The sequence below is a fragment of the Oxyura jamaicensis genome, chromosome 3 (genome assembly GCF_011077185.1).
Source record: "Oxyura jamaicensis isolate SHBP4307 breed ruddy duck chromosome 3, BPBGC_Ojam_1.0, whole genome shotgun sequence".
Taxonomy (NCBI): domain Eukaryota; kingdom Metazoa; phylum Chordata; class Aves; order Anseriformes; family Anatidae; genus Oxyura; species Oxyura jamaicensis.
In genome coordinates, this window is record NC_048895.1 from 68,717,881 (window position 1) to 68,739,536 (window position 21,656).

General features: G+C 36.9%; 1 protein-coding gene across 6 annotated transcripts in view; it reads left to right on the top strand.

Annotated features, from left to right (window-relative positions):
- HS3ST5 (heparan sulfate-glucosamine 3-sulfotransferase 5) overlaps positions 1–21,656 on the top strand; it is a 200,472-nt gene that overhangs the window by 114,372 nt on the left and 64,444 nt on the right. Inside the window, exon 1 of one of the 6 annotated variants that reach the window (XM_035320127.1) lies at positions 13,798–13,871. The exons of the other annotated variants lie outside the window; for them this stretch is intronic. The gene's annotated coding sequence lies outside the window, so the exon portion shown is untranslated. Of the gene's footprint in view, positions 1–13,797; positions 13,872–21,656 lie in introns of those variants that run through there. 6 annotated transcript variants of the gene reach the window in all.

Here is a 21,656-nt window from a genome sequence, read left to right on the forward strand (position 1 = left end):
ACTTCCCCAGGCAGCCTGTTCCAATGTCACACAACTCTTTCAGTAAATAAATTTCTCCTAATATCCAACCTAAACCTTGCTTGGTGGAACTTGAGGCCATTTCTCCTCAACTTATCACTTGGTGCTTGGGAGAAGAGCCCAATCCCGATCTCACTACAACCTCCTTTAAGGTAGTTGTAAAGTACAGTAAGGCTTTCTCTCCAAGCTAAACAATCCCAGCAACCTCAGCCACTCCTCATCGGACTTTTTTCTAGACCCTTCACCAGCTTCATTGCCCTTCTTCAGGTAACTTTTATATTGTTCAAGCAGTTCAGATCTCACAAACCAGGTACCCTCCAAGATCTTGTGTTCTGTATTGACCAGACACTGAAAGTTTCTCAGTAACTTGGTGCTACTCACTTGAGAACACAGACAAATTTTGCCTAGTTTGAATACTTAGGTGTCTTTGAGTCTGTTTGTTATTAAGACCTTCAAACCAAACTTCCTGTTAGAGTTACCAAATAAACAAGCTTTACTGAAGCTGGACAACTTTGCTACCAAAAATAGATGAGCAAGTCCATGCCTAGTGAGGACATAACAGAGAAAAAAAATGAAATACAGTTTCTGATGTCATTTGCTCATGCCATTTTTGCAGTTTTATTTATTTTTCTGTTCTCTAATGATTGCTTTTCAATTTAAAATTTGTTACTAACAGAGGAAAAAATAAAAAGAAAAAAGAAAAAGAAACAAGGACTGGATTCTAGAATTTGCATGTCCCCCGTTTTCAGAGGTACAGAACAGCAAGTCTGCTTCCCAACACCAAGTCAGCAGAGGTTGTGAAACCACAGGATAACATACAGAAAATGTATTCTCTAAAACACTTCACTGTTCAATTTTCTCTACCTTATGTCCCTGCATTTGTATTCTTATGCTATCACAGAATACATTGTGGCTCAGATGCAAATGTTCAGTTCTTCTCAATTTGGTGTTTGAAAAACGGTATGGATCTGAAGACTATTAAAAAGAGAGAGAGAGAGAGACTTTATATCACTGGAAAAATGAGTATGCATCACCTAAATAGCTATAGCTTTCATCAAAACTATCAGAGATTTTAAGTCATTTTCAGAAGATATTATAGCTTCATCTGATCCTCTTATTCACAGTAACTCTTGGAACCTGGCAGCTCTGTCAGGTGTGAAAAAATCCCATTTTTCTAAGCACTCTAAATATGCTGGAATTTGTGTGCTTTATTTTTTTTCAGTGAATATATGGCATGAAATACTTTTCTATTTTTTTAATCTATATTCAGTCCAATATTCAGTCCAAGTATTACTTACAGATAACAATATATCAACAGAGAAGAATGTAGAATGGAAATTATTGGATCCTTTGTCCCTGTTCCTAAAGATCATGAATCCTTTATTTAGAACATGACTATAACTGAAATATAAGCTAAAAATGAAACAAGGAAACTTTTTTTTTTTTTTTTTTTTAAATCCCCTGACTAACTGTAACTGTGTAGATCTCACAGGCCCAAACTTGAATTGTGCAATCTGTTACTTGGCCTCATTGGAGGGACTGAGGAGTTTTCCTGCCCAGAAGCATAAGCATGCCGCAGAAGTCTCTAAATTGAGAACTTGCTCATTTTAAGCTGATTCTGTAATCAGCAGCCCAGATCTGAATCACATTCTGGAAGCGTTTGTTTCTTGGCATTGATTACAGGGGGAGTTTAAGGTGACATCAGCTGCCAACTTGGGCACATAGAGGCATCACAATGAAGGATGAAGGATAAATCTAGACCCTCAAGACAATTCTACTCTGATTCCTATATGAAATCCTGTTGTAGCTGAAGCTGATGGGAGTTGTGTCATTGACCCCAGGCTGCTAGAAGCTCTTCTTAGACTCTCCTCAGATTTAAAACTTGTCAGAATGTTTAACCTTGGAAAATAAGGACATATGGAAATATTGACACAGCCTTGAATGCTCTAACTCAAACGTGTCTGCAGTAAAATGTATCAAGCTTGTAGCTTTGACACAAGAATGGGATGATGCACAGCTCAATGAATACAAGAGGTCCTTTCCTTTGAAACTCCAGGCAGCAGTGTTCTCTCAGCAAAGCTTAACAATATATTGATATCTCTTTGTCACTGTCATGAATGCTTGTTTACAAGCTCTTCAAGCATACAGAGTTCAGATAAAAATTGACAGGTAACATTATAATTGAAGGCTCATGCATATATGCCACAGTATTTTTATTTGTGCAACGTTGTGTTTGGCCGTGCCAAACACACTGAAGAAATGGCACCATTGCAATCATTTTAACAAGTTACTTGGCTGAATGCATGATGTGATTTGCTTCTGGGTCTTGCCAATGCATTCAGTTTTATTTGTTAACCTAGCAGAACATTATTTATTAATGAGTTCTTCATGCTTTATTAAGCCTAATGTCAAAACACCTCTGTGGGACTCTAGGCATGTTCTCTCTTTGTGTTAAAGTGTTACAAAGAAAATGAAAAATTATGCAGCAAAGCTGAAGATAAAACCCAGAAGATATCAGTTCAATTACTCTTGATCCTGGCAGATGATGTTTCTGAATATTTGTGAAAGCACAGCATCTGATTGTGTGCTGGCTTAAATTAAAGCATTCTGCAATCTCAAATGTATGTAATTAGGGCGCCTTAGAAACCTAACAAGGCTACTGTGGTCTCCAAAGATGAGTGGAGCACTCAGATGGCAAAAACCAACAAGTTCACCATGGAAGTATAATTCATGCTTTTTCCTATGAACTGGTGTTTCGTATCAGAGGGGGAGGCTTCTTCATGGGAAAATTAAAATGCTTGAAAGTAGTAACAGGGTGAATTATCTGTGATTTTCTGTAATTTGACAGGACTGTTATGGCTCAGGAAATTAATAGTGGACTTCAACAATCTTTTCCACCCTTGATCTGACTGAACACCTTATTTTGTAGCACTGACATAAAATTAAAATCAAGTAGATCTGCATATCTTAACCTATAAGAATGTTCTAGGACATATCTCATGGCTCTTCATATGTGAATTGGTATTTATCAATGGTTAAAGAACAGTAATTTTACACCACAGAAACAGAAACAAACTGGAATAAACATGATTTTATGTAGTTGAAAAAAATGGCAATTTCCAGAAAATCAACATATTCCTCACTTCTTTACATGAAATTGATATCTTTTTTACACCTGTAAGAAGCCTTCAGATAAAGTTGTTAGCTTGCTCTCACCTTATATTTGAACAACAAAACTTTAAACATATTTTCTATAAGGATTTTGGTTACTAGACTCAACAGTGGCCAATCAGGATCGCTTGATTTATCATAATAAGCAAAATATGAATCTATAAGAGTGAAAAAAAAAAAAGTTGAAGTCAGATTGTTTTATGAAAGCATAAAAGAACACATTTAACACCTGAAGAGACAGACAATTTAGCTCTTATATTTTAACTTATAATTAACTTATATTTTAAGTTTTTCGCATTTGAAATGTCATCTCGCATTCACAGAAGGCAGAGATTTTTTATAGGTTTTAATGGAGAGTAGAAATAAGGCATAAAGCTTTAATTTTACTAGTAACACCAGGCTACATTTATATAAAGCATCATAATCCAGCCAAAGATATAGGAAGAAAAGGCTGGTTCACTTTCTGACTCCAGCAACAGAAATCCATAGAGAAAATATCGTGGAGGGAATTGCACATAGATGATTTGGACACTGCATAATCACTGCTGCTTATGAGGAATTTTTATTTCCAATTTTCTGTTTGTAATTACTGCCAGATATGAATATTTTATGTAAGCTTGTTTTGAGCTTTTCCTTTTTCTTTCATCTTGTGTCTTTCATCGTCTTTCCCGGTATCTGAGAGATCAATGTAAGGCAATGGGATGGTAGAGGAACATACCATATCTTTACCATATCACAGCAAACATAAATAATTGGGAGAATTGAGTGGCTGTGAGTAGAAATCCCCAGGTTTGGGTAGAATCTGGCTGATTCGTGACTGTAACACTGAGACCCCTTAGCATAAAGATTTGTGTACCATCAGCTGAAGATCACCAGGCCCTCCTGCTGGAAGGTTTTGTCCCATTTGCTGCCAAGTGGTCACTGGAGCCTGGTTTACCTCTTTCTAAGTGGATGCCTAATCATCAGAGAAAGAGCTCTGCTTGTCTGGTACGTGTTTTTTTCTCTGGCGCTAACTACAAAGATGTGAAATAAACCAGGGATGGTAGAGGAGGGCTCTGTTCTTTCTCCTCTGGTTATCTTTTACAATAAATAATTGGTATTGCTACAGATGTTAGCCTGCAAATCTCAGTGGGACAAAAGCACCCTCTGCTAATTAAAAAAAAAATGGAATTAGAGAAAGGCAGGATCAAGATCTAAGGTGTTTACTCTCCATTGGTGCTTCCAGTTGTTTAGCTTGGTTAGCTATATAGGTCGTTTTGTAGATATTTTTTTTTTTTTTTGGGGGGGGGTGGGGAGGCAAGGGTGGGATTGTTTGTTTATCTGTTAGCACCGTTATTATGGCTTTTCTTCTCAACTTTCATCTTGCATTGCCTATATGTAGTATGTGGAAGGTAGAGCATAGATGATGAAGGGGTGTAAAGGGCAGCATTGCAGTGCTGGCACAGGTGCCTGTTCTGTATCTGCCTCAGGAGTATTTGGACTGTACAAAGTTCCAAGGAAACAAGTACCTTGGCTTCCTGAAGGTCATAAATTAATGCAGACTGGACACCAATCCCACTGCAGTCAGACACATCAAAGTGATTGTTGTTTTAATGGGCAATATTTGTGAGCTTTACACTGTAGGTTATGTATGATTAGTCTTACACTAAAAAAAAAAAATAGATCACACTGAAGCATTTATATATATATTTATTTGTTTTAGTGTAAAATAGATATCAGTAAAAATACATTTGACTCAGAACCAGCTAAATGTTATTTGTCACTAAAAACTAGAGTCCAGAAACTCAGCAGTAACTGGTCTTAGACCAAAGGGAATCTGTTGAGAGCTTGTTATGTCCCCATAGACTACAAGGGAAACAAAAAAGTCTGCATTGTGCAGTCTTCCCAGGAGGACACAATTAAAAATCATCCTGTTCAGGAACTACTTTTTATGCTTTTGTTTTAATAAAGCCCTTTGAGACCAGAAGCAGTGTGTAATATTCATCCAGCTTTTGGTCTGTGTATGGTCTTTATGCTGCTCATCGACAGCGTCTGCCATGCTTTCTTCTTAAATGTTTGCTGTTTAATGAGCAAACTTCTGAGTAAGTGGAAAGGTTATCTGCTTTTGCAGCTTCAGTCTAAATGCAGCATGGAGAAATGTTATTTCATTTCTGTGTTTTCTGGAAATACAAATTCATCTGATTAATGTGCTTTTGTGATATGCACATTCCTGAGAATACATACTTTCTGCAAAATACACGTTGTGTGCTTACAACCTACAGTGGCTCTGTCTGCAGTAGCAGAGTCACAGTAAGCCTAACTGGCCTTAGCCATGAGGTGATTTTTGTATGGACTGCTGCTGACATGATGATTGACACACTGCTGTAACTGTCTGTACTCTGTTTGTGAGAGCTGGCATGGGATGATGTGGCCCATTCCTGCCTGTGGTGGTGTTTGGAGGAACCTGCTGTGGTTCCTCCTGTTGGCTGTGACAGGGCTCTGGTGAAATTGAGATTTAGTCCAGACCTTTGAGCTTGTGAAGCAGAGGGCACAAAAAAGCCTTGCATCTTCCCTCTGTGCAGTTACTGGGACATTTGTTCTGGAAATCATGAAGAGAGCAAATTTGCTCAAAGAGTCTGAGTTTTATGTAGTGTCCTCATATGGCAATTTCACTTAGTAATGTAATTTTTACCATTTGTAATATAAATGTGCAGACCATCATCCTACATTGATCAGTAGAATATGACCTATTACATATGCAGTAATGGGAAGGGAAACTTTCCAACACATATACAATTAATGCTCTAATTGTAGGACTTTTGCTTTGCTTTGTTTATGTTTGGGAGAAAAGCGTATTTGGAAAGACCTTCTATATCCTCAGTTACTGCTGCTCCAGGCTATTTACGCTGTTGTAGCAGTTCTGATAAGCCCACAGAAGAGAATCGCCTTTTCTGTTGATGACACATTTGCTAGTATTTCTGCAGCAGTGCAGCAATGTCTTTATTGTGTATTGCTGTACTTTAATAGTCAATTAAAATTCTTATTGAATTGACAAAATGGACTGAGGAGCTTCTGAAGACTATTTGCCTAAAAGTACTCATGAGACTGTTCTGATAATCACTGACACTGCACTATTCAAAATGACTCAAAACCCCAACCTTATTACACCAGAAAAGTAGTGAGGCAAGAGAAAACATTTTAAAAATTGAATGCTGTTGTTGAATTGAATCTCATCACTCCGCTCTGCTTGTCTCTCTCTTTTTTCTTTTTAAATTATCCAACCCCACCACCATGTTTCTTCTTCCTTTTGTCCATCTTCCCTGCTTCATCGTTTGTTGTTGCTCTATTTCTCTCTCCCCTCTTTCTGTTTTCCTTTCTCTCTTATGTTATCTAATAATAACAAATGGTGCATTGCCTTTGTGATGAGAATGGAAAGGTGATAAGAGTCCTGTAGCAAGATTTCAGGGACTTCATACAGAGTTTGTGTAATTTTATTCTTTTCATAATAAATGTGTTTACAGCCTGAAGGTTAAAATGAATGAAGGTAACAAAGAACACATAAGATAAACTCTGTACTAGTAAGTACAACACCAACAAAGAACAAGGCCTGCAAACACATGAATCATTCCAGCTCCTCCATTGCTCATTTCTGCTATGCCCACAGTGTTATCTTCACTCTCATGGTACTTGATGGGTTTCTTAATGCCTCAGCTCCTGGAATCCCTTAATTGTTGAAGACCTTTCCTTCCATTCAACAAGTTTCTCAAGTGTCCCAGTTTCACAAGAGGATTTTATTTATTTTTTTCTAGATGCCATCAGTAGATATTATTTTGGTACTTTTATGATGATTTCCTTCGGGCCTTCCCAATACAAAGAGGCAACAAACTTAAGTAGTGTAGTGTGCTGCCAGATGTGTTGTGGGATCATGCTCATAATATCAAGCAGCTCTTGCAATTGCTCCACAGAGGAACAGTGTTCCAGCTTTTTCAGTCGGACTCTGCAAGCAAGGTAAATGACAAAACTCTGGAAAACCTATAAATAGGTACCTCACAATTTAAGACACAGACAAATCCATAAAGCTACAGTGTTAGGAAATAATAATAATTTTAGCCTTTCAAAAGACAAGGGCAGACTCAACTGCAAACAACATTTCAGTCTTCCTCATTCTATTGCCTCCAGCCTTTTGCTTCTTCAGTATAGTGTGTAAATAAAAGTGAATTGGTACTTTCAGATGTACTCCTGTAACCCTACAGATGTGTTATTAATGTGTATTTTTCAAGTTTCAAGGCACAAAAAGACAGTGATTGAATTATATGAAAGCATAAATAGAGCAGACATCTGCTTAGGGGGCATTTCTTTCTATTATTTACTACAAATTGTGAAAAATCATCTTGAATGAAGATGAATTTGGGGAGAACACAAAGACAAGCTTTTAAGGGGAATAAAATCCAGGAGATGATAGGCAGGGGAGAGTGAAAAGGGTGGAGTTTACAAATGGCAGAAGTCATGAAGCCCGTGGGAGATTTGCTGCCAAGTGAAACAAGGGTTTGCTGAGGGCACGTGTATGGCACAGCAGCAGAAGAACAATAAGCAGGAACTAAACCCAACGTTTTTTAGGTGCAGCATTTCTTTGTAGTGTAATCATTTGTTCCCCTGGTGAAGCGTTTGCTTTCTTTTCACCAGTGGGGCCTTCAGAAAGTAGTGCATACTCTTAAGGCAATGAGAAAAGACTTACGCCAGTAAAACCACTTGGGGAACTGGTCCAGGTGCTCCCCAGCTCTCTGGTGACCCAGAGAAGCTTCTGTGTGCTCCAGAGCATTTCACAGCACTCTCATCCAAAGGGGAAACCACTATAGTATCCTTCCTACTATACAAGTCCAAGCTCTCTGCCAAGAAAAGACAGAGTACATGGAGAAATGACAGGCTTTTGTTCTAAAATGCCTCCAATGTAGCAACCAGTGGATCAGTTCAGCCCAATGCAGCTCTAACTTGCTCCTCTTGAGTGTCTACATTATAGTGCAGTCTTTGGTTCATTATTATATACTATTTGTTTCAGATCTGAGCTTCATTCTCTGCACAGTAGGGACTATGCACTGAAAACAAGCCAAAAATACTCAGAAAAAAATATGCTAATCTCTGGAGGATTACTGTCTCATACATGGCAAAAATGGGAGTTATGTGACAGCTAAGGCAGGAAAATGCAGAAAGAAAAAATTACAGCACCTGAGGTTTCCAAAGTAGGTATAGCAATTTTAGCAGTTACTACCCAACAGCTGTTCCTTACTATCCTTTAGCTGGAGGTTTCAGCTTCCACAGCTGAACTGTATTCACAGCTGGTTGTTTAGAACAAGCCTGATGCCTTTGTACTGAAGCAAACTCAAACCCTTGATGAGGGTATTAAAGCATTTTAGTTGCGGATGTAGTAACAGCAGAGGAGGGTAACTTCTTAAACTGCTTCAACGCTATCCACAAGAAGGAGTATACCTCTGCCTTGGTTTCTCCCTGCCTCTGACAGAGGCTTCCTGGTGACAGTGGGCAGGTGACAAAAATGTGTTTTCACAGCTGACCACTAAGTGTGCTTTATTCACAATTCTCTTCTTGTGGCTAACTGAAAGGCTAACAGTTGGAGTTTGACTGATAGAAAGAGTGAACAACCCCCAAGTGCAGCTGCAGTCAATGGGTACCCTTCCCTGAGAATTCTGGTAGAGTGGGGCCAGGCTGCAGCCTTCCAAATCGTCTTTCAAAGTAACTGATACTTCCTACAATTTCTCTTGAACCCCTGTGGGTCTGTTCCCTGTCCTGTAGGAATGCAGGCAATACTCTCATCTCATATGGGCATTATTAAGGTATATCTATTAGTGCTTGTAAAGAACTTCATTATGGAAACTCTTGGTTTAAGAAAACTGTCATTCCTATTAGAGGTACAAAGTGAAATGTAGCCCATCTGTTGTGTACCACTGTCCGATTTCATCTTTTTCACTCACACTTGTAAAATTCCTGAATGTGACAAAAAAAAATGATATTTTTTAAAAAGTTGCCCTTCATATCATGTGGCAAATGATGCTTGGATATCCTTTTCACACTTGCAATGTGCGAGTGAAAGGATGTATAGACAGGCTTCTCTGTCTTTGCTTTGCTTTTCTTTTTTTGGGGGGGAGTAGGGGAGTGGGCTTTTGTTCTAGCATAGACAGCTTCCTCTTAATATAACAGAATGCCTTTCTGTATGTGCCCTGTTTTCACATTATCATTATTCTGTCAACTCGAAGTAGTGTTGATTAGGAAATTGATATGGTTACTAACAAACTATATTTCATGTGTTGATTTCAGTCAACAAGACATATTTTCTCAATAGTTGAGCTGATAATGTAGTAAAATACATGGTTAATTTCTTTTCAGGAAATTTGCCTTATATCATCGCTATATGTTACAGTTATGTGCATTCCTATGATCTGATCATAATACGGTGAATGAAACAAGACTCGTTGGCTCGGTTGTTTTCCTCTGTATTGCTTAATAGTGACTCTGCAGTTGGGATGAAGAAACAGCAGTTTGAAATATCCCCTACTGATAGTGCCAGAAGAAAACTGGAAAATCTCCAGGACTCTCTCATTTTAAAAACATTGCTGAATTTCGTTGTGAACATATGAATATACATGTCTTGCTTATTTGAGCAATGATTTTTTTTTTTCTCACTTGACTGTACTTTCTTCTTGTAGTCCATATTGGTTCAGAAAGAGATGAGAGCTTACCCCATGTACTGAGGAGGGTGAGAGGTGGGAAAAATTTAGTGCTATGCATATTAAAAATATGAAATCTTTGTATATATATTTATGTATAACATTTTGTAGAGAAGGAGAAGGTTGGAGAAAAGCATACACTAAGTATTAAGCACAACTGGATTGTCACAGTTACTGAATTGTTCCAGAATTAAAGGATAGTTGTTTAAGCTGGGATATTGATTAGAAAACTGATTAACAATGCTGTAAGAACAAAGGGCTTGGTTTCTACAAGAATTGCAGCCCTCCTGTTTGAACAAAGACTGAAGAACAAACTAAGAAATATTTTTTTTTTTTTTGTATGCAAGTGCATGTAGAAGAATGTCTATACCCCTCATTAATTTAGGTGACATTGTGTATTTTTTCTTCTTATAATGGACAACATGCCAGAGGGATACCTCAAGCTTTGGCCAGAAGCACCAGACACTTGGATCCTGTCGCTACCTTCCACCAAGAAGCTGGGTAGAAAGGATCTCTGCTGAGCATTTACCCCTGCCAGTGGTTTCATTTCAACCTCTGTCATTGCTCAGTAGTGACAATCATAACCAAAATTACAGCAGGACTTAAAATGAAAAAAGCCTGAGGATAGTGGGTGTGAATATGGGAAGAATAAAACTTCCTCTTTTTCCTCTGATGCTGAGCTGTCAGTCAGCCAAAATAAATCATAAAGTCAAAGTTTTGGCCCGTGTGAAACCACTAAAAGGAGGTACGTTAGAAATGCCCTCTCTTTTCAAACTCAGGTGAACTGGATGCACATTGAACAATGTTACTGCTCAGTGAGGAGGATTTCTTAGGGATAAAAGGCAATAAGCACAGAAATATCTTTGGGCAAGTGTTAGTCTCTTGTGTGACCTGAACAAACTCAATTTTATTGTGAGCCATGTTAACAAGGAGCTGAGCTCATAAGCCTTGTAATAATAACAAAAAAGCAATTTATGCAAAATGGGGGCAATCTTCATCTCATAGTATCTAGAGAATACGCAGTTTTATAGGTGATTAATTTCAAAAAGAAAAAAAAGAAGGAAATAAAAAAGTATTGCATAAGTTATTTAAAAGCCTTTGAGTAGGGTGTTACTGGGGAAGCATTAAGAAAAATATAAAGGGTATAACACTTGAGGAACCAGCAAGGCATTTGGGGAATACAGTATGAAATAAAACAATTCATTTATGTAATTGTAGACACAATAGTTATACAGTAGTTTAAAGTTATGCTATTAGTCCCCAAAATAAACTAGTCATCATGAAAGTTTGGGATTCTTCATCCTTTGTCTTTTCTACCTGGTATTTTTATTGGAAGTAGAATAAAACTAAATGCATTAAAAATAAGTAAATAATGATAATAATAAGTCAATTTCTAAAGCACTCTTCCAGGTTCATAGTTTGCTTTGTTTTCTTTTCTTTTTTTTTTTTTTCCTTCTTCAGAACATCTTCAAAATGATTTAATCTAGGCATTGCAAGCATAGACATTCTGAAAGAACTGCCTGCTGCTACCTTTATGTATATTAATCAGTGAGTTGAAAGACATATAGACTTACATTTTCAAAAACAGTCAGTAATTCACACCATGAGTGCTTCATTTGATATGCATAGAAAGAAAACACTAAGTATTAAATCAACATTTAATATCAGGTTTATTTAAGTGTGTAAACTTACTACCTGACAACATTAATCAATTTTGGTAACTTAGGCTGAAAATATTTACATTTGTTTTTAAAGTAATAAACAGTCATGTTTGCTGTTACCATACAAAATATTAATTATGGTTAAGGCTTTCAGAAGAGCTGCAGGATGATAGGCAGCCTGCCAGTCATTACAGCTAGAAACAATAAAGAACTTGGAGTGAATTTCAGAATTCACCTTAGGACTTCAACACCAATGAAAAAAAAAAAAAAAAAAAAAAAAAAAAAAAAAACTTTAGAAAAAAAAAATGGAAAAGGAAATCCACATTTATGTTGCCACTTCTGGATGCTGAAAGACTTTCTGTAGCTGTTTATTTCAGTTTGTAAAGTTCTTGATCCATTTTTAATGTTTCTGCACAGGCACCAAAGGACTTTGGCCTGAGGGAATTTAAATACTTCCTCTGCACTGAAGAGTGCATTAACCAGCAGCCTCACTTTTATTTTGCTGTAGCCACAATACAATCAGCAGAAGTCTCATATATCTTACACTATTTAAAGCACTAAAACTAGAAAATCCAACCTTCAGGTCTGACATAAAGCAGCATCTTTCCATGTTTTTAGTGAGTTCAGACCTAACTGATATACATTGGTTACTGTTACACATCTCATTTCTCTTTGAGTAATTTTTCTTGGTTTTTGTTTCTTAGTCCCGGGGTTATGGAGGCACCTACTCAACACGAGGCAGCTCCTGAGCCTGGATTGAGGCCAGGATTTTGCACATACACCTGGGCTTGGTGTTTCCTATTGTTTTGCTCAAACAGCTCCTGTTTCACTTGCTATGCCCAGGCTCAGAACACTGTCTCTGTGTTGTATGACACATATTAGATCACATATTAGATTTCTGACAGGATTGTGCACCCAGCATTGAAATTCCTAACTGAAGCAATTCTTTGCCTATGAAAGTAGGCACAGTGTTCACCATGTCCTTCAGCCAGGAGAGGTTCCCATCACCCAAAAAACATACAGACTGATAACCACCCTTGGCAAGTTGAGCCGAGCTTGCTTCAGGGAACACCATGTGCAGCCCAGTGCTGCCTTCCTGCCTCAACAAGGCACTTTCATTTCATCCTCCCTTCTCCAGTGAGCACCATGCCTCCTGGCATGGCTGGTTTCTTACTGCTGGTCTCACTACTCTGGGACTAGGAGGTGACATATGGTATGATAGGGAGAAGAAAAGCTTGTGAAAAAGTTATTAAGACAAAAGCCTGCTGCCCTCAGCTCTACTGTGGCGCACACACACACACACACAAAGTTTTTAACTTCTGCAGAGGTAGCCAGCCATCATTTTGCTGTATTTCATACCTGAGAAAACAATCATCGTATTATAACTAAGCCCTCATAGTTAGATTTGATTAAATAGTATGCTGATAGCATGATTAAATACCTTTGGTATATACATGTAAGCAATATTTCACTCAAATTTTACAGTTTACAGAGAAACTGGTGATTGAACGTTAGAAATGTTCCTTCAAAACATGACTATCAGTGAATTAAATTGTAGCAGCCTTTTGAAAGCCTGGTTATGTTTTCAGGGTGTTTTTGCATTCTAAAATATTTATTCCAGACTATGGTTTTAGAACAAGAGAGAATTATCTCTGCAACTAAGTAGTTTATACTTTCCTTTAATTTATTCCAACTCTGTCATTATACTGTCCTTGAAACTACTTTCTGTCACTGTCAAACATGATAGCCTCAGGACAGAAATGAAAGTGTGATAATATATCTCCATGAGCTTTTCTGGTGAAATATTTTTAAGTTTCTAAATGCAGACATTTGGATTTAAGCAGAAAATGAAAGAACAATGAAGCTAGGGCATTAAAGGAACAAAAGCAATTATTTTAAATGTTATCATTCTAACATTCCAATATTAATCCTTGAATACTGTTATAATTACACCAAATGATTTATATAAGTAACAGAAAAATTATTTTATGTTACTTCTCATATTCCTCTGTGAAGAATAATGTCTTCTCTGTCAGTCTGTTTTCTCTTAGTTATGATTCCCAGAAGTGTGTCACTGTGACATTTTTTCTAAATATGGTCTTAATAAGAGGCTTAACATTAATAGTTTAGTGCCTTAAAACTTTCATAAGATTATCAAACCAATTCTTAAAAACATATATTCATTTTCAGAAACCAATGTAAGTCCAATGTGTGCTATTTTTCCATTTCAGAGATAACCTAAATAGAACAAGGAAATCCAAAATGTAAGACTTTTACGGTTGAAATAGTGTGTGGAAGAGCAAGGGGAAGAGATTAGACAGAATCTTTCATCCTGTTTCTTCTGTGTATATTATAGAATTTATAATTTTTTTTCTCATATGCTATCATTTTAAGAGATTAATTTTGAATGATTTTTTAAAAATTATTTTTTTATATTTTTTATATTTTTTTACTGTGCTTAACCATTAGTACATTCTTTAAACTGGAATATCCGTCATTTGTGCTTTAAATTCACACAAACTGAGATGCTGAGAGGCAGCGTTAGAGAAGCTGCAAGAAACATGATTCAGAACTTCTTGCTTTGCTTTAAACTTTGTAATGGTTTCTTTACATAGGATTGTCCTTGCATGTTTGCCTTTTTTTATTTTCTCCTTGATTAGCATTAACAAATTCATTGGTCACTAGTGGGAAGGATATGGGGGGGCGGGGGGAGGTGGGGGGGTGGGGGGGAGGCAGGAGAACACAGGTCCTACTCCCAAGAGTCCATAAAACAGGCCCAAAGAAGAGATGTTTCAATGAAGGATGCAGAAAAGGCTATATAGATGTTTCAGTGCTTTTAATCTCTTCCAGTTGTTGGCTGAACTGAGGCTTTCCTGCATCCTGTTATTTTGATACCATTTTTGATGATCCAGAAATGAGAATATGGTAAATAGTTTATATTAGACTAGTGATTTTGTGTAGGAGCTGAGAGCATAAGCCTTCACCCCATCCCCAGCAGCATCCAGGACAAGACAGTTAGTTTGTACAGATGGGATGGGGAAGCCTATTTATTTTGTTGGTTTTACCGCAATACATTTTCCTCATCTGAAGGGGCCTTCACTATACAATGTTTCTCTTAGATCATCCCTTTAGCTTCTTCTCAGTTTCCTTAGAATACCAGCAAGTTTTCTGTCTTTTCCTGGAGAGCGTTGGTTGAGTATACACGAAAGATGGAGCATTAATTCAGATTGTCTGTTACTGTACATGACTCAGCTACTTATTCTTCAGCCAGCTAAAACACATACCGGGGGGGATATTATATGAGCGAGTGTATACACACATACTTTGAAACAGAAGAAAGTTCTGGTGATGCTCTACGGTGTTCAGACATTGCTGGTTTATTTGTCTTAGACACACATATAGACACAAAAACATATAAATCTATCTTTATATAAATACATGCATATACCTGTTTGTGCATAGACAAATCTTTTTGTACATATTCACAAACAAGTTTTTAAATTCAAGTGCATAGATTTAAAATTGCAATTAATTTCCATATATTAAAGTGATTGAGAAGGCATAAATAAAGTGCAGCCAATAATAATGTTTAAAGCAACTGCTGTCTGTGGAAGCATGCTGACATAACAGGGAACTGAATTTTTCAACATTTTTTTACTGTGACAAGATTTTATAAATCACTGGCACCAAACATGCATGTTCTATAAACCAAAAAACTGTTTACCCACACAGATGGATGTATGACACTGAATCACACTGAAATAAAATATTTTTTCATGAAGGAATATGTAAATATTAACCAGTATTTTTCCAACACTTTTCCCAGTAATGCAAAAAAATTGTTATACCAGCATTCTTATAAAATTTGCTTTAAAGAGAAAGAAATTCAGACCAAGGCATATTTATAAAGTGCCTATTACACTCGGGTAGCTCAGGAGCTGGGCATCTGGCTGTGAAATCCTGCCTTGTAGGAGCACCTGTAGCGGTGACTGACCAAGAAGGTATTGGGGTGCTTCGTGTCATTGAGACAAACACAGGAGAGGCCATGAAAGAGGGATTTATCAATAACAGGTTTAGAAAGTGCCAGCAGATGGCATGCTTGAGTCCATTGCAATGTGTTTTTTCAAGTTTTTGAGGGGGAGGGTTTTGAAACAACAAAACTTTCTTGAGTACCTCAGATGACATATTGTGCACAACTTCTGAATGCTACTCTGAATATTGAGATTTCTGAAGGTGTTGTGCTAGGTAATAGAGGAAGAAATAATAATAATAATAATAATAAAAGAACCCTGAATTGATGAATACATTTGGGAAAGGATTTGTCTGCATCATTAAAAAAATATATGCATCTTCAGTACTGAGAAAGCTCAGTTCCTATTACAGATATAGATTAAAGATGCTATTTGTATGCAGTTCTTTTTGATCTTCACACTTGTCTTCTTTGTTGGAGTTCTATAAAAACACATTAAAAACATCAGCATTGCAAAAAAAGGATTTAAAAGCAACTCATCTTCTGGAAAATGTTTGTTTCACTGATGTTTGAGCTTGCACAGAAGGAGTAATAGAAACTGCATCTCTGATCACTGGAAAATGGATTCTTGTCAAAGACACTAACTGTCCTAATGGTGTGATGCTATGTCTTGCTCCGTCTCACTGTCGGGCTCAGCTATAGAAACAGCATAATTATATGAGTAGCAACAATTCCCTTATCTAGTACAAACACTTGCTACTGCTAACCACATTTCAATGTGCTGAAGATGGAGCAGAGAATCAAAATTTAAGCTGAGTTTGCTGAGTCTTTTAATCCAAAGGAGGTTGATATATATATATATATATATATATACACACACACACACACAGACAGACAGACACAGACACCTTTAAAATCTTCCCATTTTCAAAATCTGCCCAGAAACAGGTGATGCTAGCACACCCATAACATCCCCAGCTTCTGTTGCCCAGGGCATGCTTCCTGCCCTTGTTTATGCGCAGTTTGCTTCTTACCCTGTCTTGATGAATTTCTGTTCTGCATGACTTCCAGTGCCTCTACCATTGCCATGACCTTGGGTCTATGTCATTTGAGAACTAATTTTTTCAAATAATTTAATCAGAGTATTCTCCATTTCTGTGTCTCATTGCCCCATATTTATATTGTAGACATTACTACCAAATCAGTCTAGATACCCTCATGTTATTCTTAAAGATAGCTAGCCAATTATTGGCACAAGAATCCTGATCCAAGCTTATTAATGTCAATGAAAGTACTGCCAGAGAGAAGTCTGAATGCCATATGAGGCAACCAGAATAAACATTTTATATTCAACCTAACCCATGAAATTATATGGATATTGAAATTACAACATTGAAGTAGAATCATAGAATCATAGAATATCCTGAGTTGGAAGGGACCCTTAAGGATCATCAAGTCCAACTCTTGACACCGCACAGGTCTACCCAAAAGTTCAGACCATGTGACTAAGTGCACAGTCCAATCTCTTCTTAAATTCAGACAGGCTCGGTGCAGTGACCACTTCCCTGGGGAGCCTGTTCCAGTGTGCAACCACCCTCTCTGTGAAGAACCCCCTCCTGACGTCCAGCCTAAATTTCCCCTGCCTCAGCTTAACCCCATTCCCGCGGGTCCTGTCACTAGTGTTAATGGAGAAAAGGTCTCCTGCCTCTTGACAACCCCTTACGAGGAAGTTGTAGACTGCGATGAGGTCTCCCCTCAGCCTCCTCTTCTCCAGGCTGAACAGGCCCAGTGACCTCAGCCGTTCCTCGTACGTCTTCCCCTCCAGGCCTTTCACCATCTTCGTAGCCCTCCTCTGGACACTCTCCAACAGTTTCATGTCCTTTTTATACTGTGGTGCCCAGAACTGCACACAGTACTCAAGGTGAGGCCGCACCAGCGCAGAGTAGAGCGTAGTTGTAATGATATTAAAAAATAGTGAAATTTTTATATGATAATATCTAGTTACATGAGTGTAAGAAGCAGTTATTTCCAAAGCATCTCACACAATTGCTGAAATAACAAATACCTCTGTAGAAAGGGAAAAGGAAAAAAAAAGAGAGAAATTTTGAGTTAGAGTAAGGGGAGCTAAGAATGATGAGTCAAAATTCATTGTATATCAAACAACCAAATTACAGTGATTATGATTTTTGTCATCACAGATTTGATGAATACTTTGCAAAGCAAATGGAAATTTCCATTGTAGTTGTCTAATATTGCTGTATATTAACATCTCAGAGTACTGCAATAGTGTCAAATATAAACAGATTACTGTAGACAATCACCAGACAAAACCAACAAACAAGCCAGATTACATCTCGGCCTTCTAATGATCAAAGACTTAAAATGCTTTATATTCTGTTTTATAAATAATGAATGTGAAATAGTTGTGAGAGTAACATCAAGGCTCACGTTTTTGTAATAATTATTTTAAAATCAAACATTAAACATATTTAAACCAACTGTAGTTATTAAATACAAAGCCTAAAGAACCAAATACAAAGAAATAGCTAGGAGGCAACTTATCATCTGTAGGTCACTTGTATTCTATTTGTAATGATTCCTGCTATGAAAAATAAAAACAAAACAACAACAAAAAAAAAGAAAAAAAGAAAAAAAAAAGGAAAAAAAAAAATTCCACAATTTCATAAAAGTATCATCTAGCAATAAATAACCATTTATTTGAAATGATTTCTAATTTGTTGTAGAGCTTCAGCTTTGCTGTTTTAAGTATTTTGCTAGTCTTGTTCAAATAATATACCATCTTCTGCAAAATAGGGAGACCTTTCCAGCAGCAACAATACTGCTATAATAAACTGTTCAAACTGGAAATGCACAGAATTCTTTATTATTTAGCATGGCAAAATTAGCATCTTTTGCTGTATAAGCCCTATAGGTAAATAACATCTACATTTGAACAGTCAGCTTGCTCATGTTATCTTTGCCTGTACTTTTAAGAAAATTAAGATAAATTTTCAATGCCCTGCCAAAGAAATCTAGGTGAAGGTTCAATAAAGTTAGTAATCCTTGCCATACTAATGAGAAATTAATACTCAAATCATCTACATTTTATACACTTAAGATTCAGCACTGTCATTTAAACTTTAAAACTGCAAGAATTTTGAGAGCTCTCAAGTCAATATCGATCTAACGCTTTCAGTTCAATGACCATGTCATTTATTATTTTTTTATTTTTAAGATAATACAGGAAGTACCTATGCTCTTAGCAACAACATATGGCAGAAAAGTCCTCTCTCACAAATAGAAAAAAAAAATCCTGATTTTTGTTTCCATTGCAGCTGACTCAGGTTTTTAACTCAAATTATTTATAGGTTTTCCTAAGGAAAAAATAAAAAACAACTTCAATGCATAAGCTTTAGACTATTTAAGGAAATAGATTTAAGCTTTAATCAAAAATCCATTATTATTTTCTTTCTATTTTTATGGTTGGAACTATTATTCCTTTCCTATTTTTTTTCCCTTTTAGGATAGTGTACCTTACCTATTACTGGCCAGTGCAATATCTGCTGTATTCCATTCAAATTCATGAAAAGCCATCACAAACCTTATATTTGGACTTCCTTCTTTCGGTCTTTATGGGGAAGACACAATGTCACATACCTATATGTAATGTTACACTAGAATATGGGTGAGCAGAGCACAGATGTAGTGGGTTACTGTCAAAGTTCCCGACTGTTCTTCTACTGCTTTCTTAACCTGCCTTCTCATCTGGTCCGTGAGGCAGGTCAGCTGCCTTCTACCATTTAGAAATACCCTTAGTGGGTGTTAACAGAAAACCATCTGCATATTATTGTTCTATATACATTTTGGCAGATCTGCTACAGAAAGCAGGTTTTAATTTTCAGGTGTTTGTTATAACAGAACAAAAAGGTGTTGATTGACCCTTTCTACAGAGCCAAATTTTTTTTTTTATTTTTTTTTTTTTTATGCTTACTCTGAGAGTGTGGTCTAAAACAAGTCCTCTGAGCTGTAGCTGTTCAAATTTGATTATGCACTTATTAACATAATATTTGTAATAGTTATACCAAATCTGAAATGAAGGACAGTTCTGCAGCTGGTTTTTACCCAAACTCAAAATGAATTTCAGTATTGTCTTCTGAATGAGAATTAGAAGAGAAACAAAACTATTACCAGACTGGATTTGAAGAATTTTTCAATATGAAGATTTTAAAAATTTTCCAGTACAGGAAGTGGCTGTTGCTGCAGGAAGTGCCACTGTAGCTCTGTGCTGCTCTGGCAACTCCATGGGGGATTTCTCTCCTTACAGTGACCCACATTATTGTTTCCTAGTGGCCCTTTAAATGAGCATTTCTCCTGTGCACCGGGAGTGCCTCCAGAGCTGAGGTGTCCACACCCTGGCTTAAACTTCTTGCTCCCAGCCTGCCACGTGATGCCTCCTGTTTTAAAATGTCTTTTTTAATGAGAACCACTGAAACATAACACTCAGCCTGTCTTCACATACTGGAAAATAATGATTGAAATGGCAGTCCACACGGGACCCTGAGGTCCTGTGAACATTTAAAAGGTGCTATGTCCAGAAATGGGGGCCTTTCTTGGATGGAAAGGACCATGCTATCACTTCCATCACACACACTAAGAGTTTGGGCATGTTGAGTCTGTCTGACAGTGGGAAATAAAAATGTGGCTGGTCCCTGCTGGCAGCGTTTTAGCAATACAGAGGATATATGGAACTGGCTTCATATTTTGTGTATCATCTGTTTTTTTTTGTTGTTGTTGTTGTTGTTGTTTGTTTTGTATTGGTTGTTTTTTACACAGATGTTCATATTGCTTTTAAAACCTCACAGCTGTTGTCTCCCCTTAATTCTCTACTTCATCAGCACAAGGAAAAACAGCTCTATTCAAAATGAAAACGATAATGCATTGGGAATTGTCATAATATATATATATTTCTCTAGAGGATTCTTGCTAAAATTTGATCCAAAAACATACCACCACAACTAGAATCAATAATGCCACACACAATATATCTAAGCAGAATGTACTTGTGGCGATACCTTTAATGGGACAACTTAGCTATTGGAAAACTTATGTCCTTAAAATCTCAGCCTGCTAGAAGAAAACAAGCATCACTACAGCTGGTCATTTCTTCCAGTCTTCTAGTGACCTTTCAGTTCCTCTGAAAGAACTGAATATATGCTTCTGCATATATTCAAGTATCATAGGTATGGATGATCTTCCAATCAGAACTATAAAATAAAATAAAATAAAATAAAATAAAATAAAATAAAATAAAATAAAATAAAATAAAATAAAATAAAATAAAGTAGCAGAGCCTCCCACTGGAAAAAAAAAAAAAAAGTCCTGAGAAAAGTTACATAATTAAAACTCTTGGAGGAGAAACTTAACAACTGTTTTACAAGACGTTAGAGGTTGATTTTATTCTGGAATCTTACAAACAGAGGGGTTCTGCCTATCTTTTAAGAGTCTGTTTGTTACTTGGAAAAGAAGAATGTGTCGTATTGCTGCATATGATCCCATTTTAACCGCTGTGGGTGGAGGACTGGCTCACCTGCTTAGACATAAAACTTTTCCCAGCTGAAAGTGGAATGGTTACTCATGGGTTTGCTGATGATCAGGAAGAACATACCTGAAATTAGGTAGTGGAGTATAACTAATAAAATGGATGATTCTCTATCATCCATGTATGTTGGTTCAATTAACACAGCAAAGAGCAAGTTTCTTTAATATTGTTTGGGAAGGATTTCATGTGTTTGTTTTCTCTTTATTTTGCAATAGATGTCAGTGTTTTATAGTAATCGCTTCACTAATCATTCATTCGTTTGCTCATTTGATTGTAAATAGCACAAGCTGTTGTCCTGTAAATCATGAGAAGCATCATCAGGAAGCAGAGTCTCTGGTACTGAGTGGTATGCACTCCACACCAGGGATTTAGCAACAAATTACATGTTGGCCTTAAAAATTAATATAAGAGGGTTTCCCACTTCTTTGACCTTGGGTTCTGGAGAGTAACTGTGGAATGCAGTCCAAAGTGTTTTGTTCATCAGTAGTATAAAAACCCAGACAAACCGCTGTTACCTTTAC